The sequence below is a fragment of the Phalaenopsis equestris genome, unplaced genomic scaffold, assembly GCF_001263595.1.
Source record: "Phalaenopsis equestris unplaced genomic scaffold, ASM126359v1 Scaffold001312, whole genome shotgun sequence".
Lineage (NCBI taxonomy): Eukaryota > Viridiplantae > Streptophyta > Magnoliopsida > Asparagales > Orchidaceae > Phalaenopsis > Phalaenopsis equestris.
The window spans coordinates 249,144-255,900 of record NW_018165751.1 but is presented as its reverse complement, the minus strand read 5'-3'; positions in this window follow the sequence as shown (position 1 = coordinate 255,900).

The window sequence follows — 6,757 nt, the reverse complement described above, 5'->3', positions numbered from 1 at the left end:
TAAAAGCGTCGTCGCGTGGATTCACCGTGGAAGCTAGGGCACGGGCGAGGAGGAGCGGGACGAGCGCTTCACCTGTTCGAACCCGTGAATGGGTCGAACAGGTGGTGAAGGGTACGGGTGAAAACCTAAATAGGGTTTAGGATTTAATTAGATTATAATTAATGATATAATTATAAAAATATAAAAAAATTTGACAAATAAAATTTGATATCTTTCATTCGTGCGTCGAAACATAATAAAATTGATATCATTTTGAAGTAATTCTGACGTTCCGGAAGCGCTGACGCGGTCTGTTTCACCATTGGACTTTGTTTTGATGAATTCATTGATTTGCGTGCAAATTTTATATTGTCGGAAATATGACAATATGGGTGTCATTTCCTACTAAAATTGGTATCCCGAACGCGTTGACGCAGTCCATTTTGTCGTCGGAGGTCGTCCGGAGAAGTTTGCATTTTCACCTATCTTTTAGGCTCAATTAAAGTCCGATCTTGTGCAACTTAGCGAATTTTGTGCATTTTGTGTGTGTATGTGACGATAAAGTCGTGAGGAGGTTTTCCTATGGCTTGAAATCCTATTGGGAACTTCTCTCTGAGTTTCCACACAATAGCCCTTAACCGCTCATCCATAAGACGATAATTTTGAGACCATAAATGCTAGACATCACAGGAAAATAGGAAGTGACTGGAATTTTTAAAAGGATGGGTCCCAATTCTATTTTTCTAAGATTGTCAATAGGAATTCCTAGAGCTAGATCCTAGGATCCTAAGGGAAAGAGTAATGACCTCAAAAATGGGGTCAACATTACATGAATGATTTCATTTTTGGAAAGATAAACCCTATAGTTGAATTAAAACTACACACCCACTTGCGCCGAAAGTAGAGGCACACCAAACATCATCTTATGCACGAATAAATTGTGGGTCCCATCACAGCTCCAATTAGACATACAGAATTTTATAATACAGACGTACATACTTAGACTCATACTCAAATACATATGTATTATTAAACTTCATTATCCAAGCCCTGATTTATGACTTGAATAACGACTCCAATGAGGTTTCCGAGACACTTTTCAATTTGTTGTACGGAGGGTGAGATGTCGCTCGATACGTTGTCTTTTGCTGACAGGTTTCTGCAGTAAGCCGACTTGTTTCTGTACATCCTTTGTAAAATTTGGAGCTCGTTGAGAACTTTTTGATTCTGCTCCGACTCAATTTTTCGAGCCGCTCTCCTGAGTTTGTCATGTGCGTCCAATGAGATGGGATGGTCGAAGGACTCCCATAGTAGTTCCCAATGTATGTCACTTGCATTTTTTGGAACATTTGACAGTCCCATTCCGGCTGGTTGACTTTTGTTAAATGTTTTTTTTCCTGCTTGCTGGAATAGTTCATGGTGGCGCTCATCTCGTAGGCCATGATTCCACCTTCTGTTCTTGATCCCTTTTCTCGTCTATGGATTTTCTGATGAACTTTCATAATATTCTCCCTCTTTTGCTGGACTCTTCCCTTTATTGCTTCTGGCGTCCATTCCTGAATATCAGAAAATAAAGAGCAAATTTGTTCTTCGTTCTGCAAGTAAAATAAATGTTTGGCGAGATAAAGAATTGGCGAGAACATTATTTTTGTCATCTATGTGCTCGAAATGCACAACGATCCCCAACCCACTAATGAAGTCAGTGAAGGCTAGCAATCTAACTCGAGACGACTTATTTTGAGCTGTTTTATTGTAGAAGGAAATGATTGCTTGACAGTCGGTTCTCAAGGTGATTTTCAATTTGTCGAGATAGTGTATCTTTAAAGAGTTTAATGTCTCCATGCAGGCATGGATTTCAACATCGATTGTTGATTTAATTGTTGCGAATTTTGCACTAGCGTATGCGCAGACCTTCTTCGTAGATCTAGGATCGTTTTTAGCGTTTTTCCATTTACACGCTCCTCCCCATCCTTCCATACAACAATCTGTTTCCAGAATTATATAGGCTTTGGTCGGAGGAATCTCCAGATCGGGGAGTCTTTGAACTAAATATTTGATCTTGCGAATCAGCTCCCAGTGATGATCTTTGAGTCTTTTATCCCCACGAGGGGATATCTTCTAATACAATGGTCCCAATAAAACACCGAGGTTAGGGATGTAGCTTCGTGCGTAGTTTAGGATCCTTAACCAGGACCTCATTCCCTGCTTTTCTTTTAGTATTTCATTCGAAAAATCAATTATTTTCTGAATAATATGTGGCTGTAATTTAATCTTCTTTCTTCTTATTACAACACCTAGAAACTCAATTTCAGGTATAGCTATCTTCATTTTTGTTGGAGATAGCACCAATCCTTTCTTTTCGACGATTGAAATGAACCTTTCAAGATATTCCTTGTGATCTGCTTCGTTCTTGCTAAAAATGATTATATCATCAATATATACTTCAAGGAATTCAGTGCAGTTACCAAAACAAAAGTCTATTTTTCGTTGAAAAATCGCAGGTGCGTTTTTCAACTTGAATGACATTGCAAGCCATTTGTATAAACCAGTTGGCGCAGTAAAGGCGGTCCACTCTATTGAGTCAGGGTGCATTGCAACATGATGGAATCCGCTTTTTAGGTCAAATTTTGAGTAAATTTGACTGTTACTTATTCTCTTAAGTAACTATTGATTTCGGGTAGTGAGTACGGGTCTTTATGAGTATTATCATTTAAAGATCTATAATTAAACACGAGTCGTTCCTTACCTCGTGTCTCCTTCCCAGTTTTCGGGTCAATGGACGTACCCGAATTTACTATAATTGCCATCGTTCGGTCCCTGCTTTTGCTGGGTCTGATCACTTTTAGTTCCAGCAAGCTATCAATGTGCCTTTTGAACTGGTCTTGCATGGCGGGAGTTACATGTTTCAATGGCTTGTCCTGAATATTAAGATCAGGATTCACTATTTCAATTCTACATGTAACTTTGTTTTTCGACCAGTGCTTATGTGGATTTTCCCCAATGTATCCACTGTTTTGCAACCTCTGAAAAATAGACTTAAATTTTCTTATAAAAGGATTCTCGTTAGTAAGAATATTTGAGAAAAAGTATTTTGGTTGCAGCTCTATGTAGAAGTCGTAGTCAATTTCCAATTGTGGTATTTGTTTTGCGGAGACTTCTACATCTATTTTTGTGGGGACATGAGTGATCTCTTTGTAAAAGGTAATAGTATTCCCTTCAATGCGCATGCCACCGTGCATGCTCCTGATAAAGTTGCAGCCAAGTAGCATCTGGATGCCATCATTCACCTCAATTTTCATGAAATAGATGAGGGGTATTATGAAACTGTGCTCAGAGATGAACATTTCACTGTCTTTTATTTTTTTGCAGGAATTTGTTGTGGAGTTCACTCCACTGAAAGACACTTGGTAATTGAGATCCTCAAGAACTTCTTTTGGGACAACATCAATACTTGCACAACAGGAAGTTGCACCCGTGTCCAAAATTGCTTTGAGTTTAAATCTTTCAATGCCAAAAATTTCGAAGGTAATGAACAAGTTGAACAACTTATTGATCATTCGTTTTGGTGTTTTGTGTGCTTGTGCTTTCAATGCTTCACTGAACATTTTTAGGTCGTTTTCTTCTTCAATAACTTCATCTTCATCTTCAAAAGTGACGATCCTTTTTCCTCGTGTAGGGCTAGATCCTGCATGTCGTCGACAAGTTGCTGCTCAAGTTTTTGCTGAATCTCCGCCTTCAGCCTTCTATTCTCCTCAAGCAAATGCTTAGTGTATTTTACCAATTCATGTATCAAGTTATCATTGGATTGAAATTGTAACAAGGATAGTTCCTTTTGCACAATTATTTCTAAATAAAATTTGGCACACGACGGGCATGCCGTTAATTTGCAAGTTGTGCAATATATCCTCATATTGGTATTTGTAATTATAAAACAATACGAACACCGAAAATACTGACCCTTAATTGATTTCTTGTGTTCCCACTGATGAAAACACTTCTTCTGTTCATCCTTCAACTTGATAGAACAACGCCAGCCGTAGTCTTCCTTCATCATAAAATCGAATTCTTCTACGGGATAATTTTCCAAGGCTTTACGAACATGTATGAGGGTATTGGGTCCTTCACCCTCAGATATAGAGCAAATTGCGTCAGATGATTCCTCGTTAAGATCTACTGACAGAACGTCATAGGCATCTGGAAGTTCAAGGTTGTTCAATATGGCCGCCCTAGCCATATTTCCGCTTTTGCTCTTGCATTCCCTGGCGAAATGACCTTCATCGCCACATATGTAACGACATTTCGTAGATTTGGGCTTATTTTGTTTTTAACCACACGCACATGCGAATCCTGTGGTTTGCCCTTGTAGTTCTTGGATTTGCGCAAGCCATATTTCTTGTGTTGATTATAGAATCTAGGAACTGGTATTTTCTTACACAGAGAGATATCTTTAATTTCTCTTTGTACAGTGGCTCGTTTACATAGGTCAGCAAAATACTGATATGTAAACCTTATTCTTGGCATCACTCCCACAGGGTTACCTGGATATTTTCTTTTGAAGGCTTCATCGATCTTGTTCTCGATGATCGGGGGCATTTTTCGAAAGAACTTGTAGATAATTCTGGGCTAATATACATTCGCCTAGACTTTGCCGCTAGGACCTTGTAATCATTCATGTATTCGAACATATTCTTGATTTCAGAACATGGTAATCTTTCCAGGTCCAGGTATGCTCGGTTATGCTCATCCGTAGAACCTTGATATGAATCTTCTAGCATAATTACTCTTCGAATAACAGAGAGTACGTTTTGTGGATCGTCTGCTATGTTGATCAAAGCTTCGTACTCTTCTTCAAAAGCCATTCGCCATTGAATCCAAATTTTCTTTTCAACTTCTCCTAGTAAATTTTTGATAAACAACCCCTTTGATTTGTTGTCCGCAAATTGCTTATCATTGATAAGATTTAAGGTGATAGATTCCCACCTTGATATAACGTCGTCATACAACGAGAAGTCATATGGCAAAACAAACATTACTCCATGAGCGTTTTGTGCAGACGGCAGCGTCCACATGTTCTGCTGGTATGATTTTTTGAAGTCCAATGTTCTGGACCTCAAGTTCTGAAAGCTATTTGAGGAGGATGGGTTTGTTTGTGAACCTGTAGTGGCCGGTGGGTATATTACAGGGCCCATGACAGGCTCATTTGGAGGAAAGTAAGATGACGAGACGGATGCATAAGCATTTTCTGCCTTTGCAGCCATTTTCCTCAGGCGTGGATAATCGAGCTCTGCTAGCTGATCTTCGATATTTGGATAACAAGTTTCAGGGTTAGGTGTATGGCTAGAATTGGATGGTAGAGTTTTAGGGGTATGGTTAAGATGTGATGGTGGAGTTTCTGAGATTTTTGGTGGTTTGAATGAAGGATAATCAAAATTTAGGAGGACAGAGGAGTTATCCCCACCAACTTCCGCAGATGAATTTAATTCATCATTATTAAGCTGATTTATATATAAAAATAATGAAAACGGATCATCAACATCTTCTGCTTCTTCTTTATCATCTGGAGATACATCACAGATTACTTTTGTATCATTACCGTCTTATTGGTCCCACATGGGGCCGTCTTCATATGCCATATATGCTGCTTCTTCTTCAGGTCCTTCTTTGTCTTGAGATGAACACCGAGGGACCGGTGGTGGTGCTACGACAACATATTCTGAAAAAGACAGACAAATAGTATCGTCTATTCTCTGATGTGTACGCAATTGTTGTGGGATCTGGACAACAATGGAATCTAAAGGCTTCAGATTCCAATGCAGTCCTTGAAGCTGCTGGATTGATTGTTTTGAATAGGGATTGCAACAATCCCATGCGTGGCCAAGTAGTCAGCAATGCCATTTACATTATATCTGAACCCGACATGGCTTATATTTGTCTATCTAGCCATAAGTGCTCTTGTAATCAGGAGGTTGACTCTCCTTCTTGCCAGTCTTGGTATCCGTGAGTCAATACTACCAACTCAATATAATTTAGAAAATCATGGACTGATAATAACATGTCCGACGTAATATATACGAGCTGAGTTCCTTTGGACAAATCTATTTCCATGGTTCCAATGATAGACACATCAAAACACCATCTAGTGTCTCTAAGGACAATAAGAGCAGTTGTCCCAGCATCACGCCTATGTAGTGTATGAATTCTGATCATAATAAGCCCCAAGTGGATGTGTTGCATCACTTCTTGGACTAGGCGTTGGTACGATTTTTGCCTAATTAAGGGAAAGTTGATCTGCATATCTTCAACTGCAAGAATTCGCTCTTCCAAATAGTGTTGATATACCCTATGCCTGGTTGTGGACCAACCATCCTCATAGAGTGTTTCCACGGGTACGAGATTTGCGCTTCTTTGAGAAATTTGGAGTTGTCGCTCTGGGTCAAGTTGACTTTTCAGAGTTCTATGGTAAGAATGGCGTCTAGGCAATCTCCGTTGGATCTCATATGCGATACGCGATCTCATCCGATATTCTCAGGTTTGGTTATCGGTATTAGATGTGGAAGAGGTAGGGGTGGGGTTTGTATTTCGTACTGGCGGGATAGGAAGGAAAGAAGTTGTAGTACGAAAAGATGAATTTCTGGATGTGGTGGCCATTTTAAATATATTTTTGTTTTTCTTTTTTAAAAATAGTTTTTGGATTTTGAAAAACAAATAGTTGACCTTTTACTATTTGTTTTCGATTCGTTCGATAAGTAAACGAGGCATAGGGTATATCAACACTATT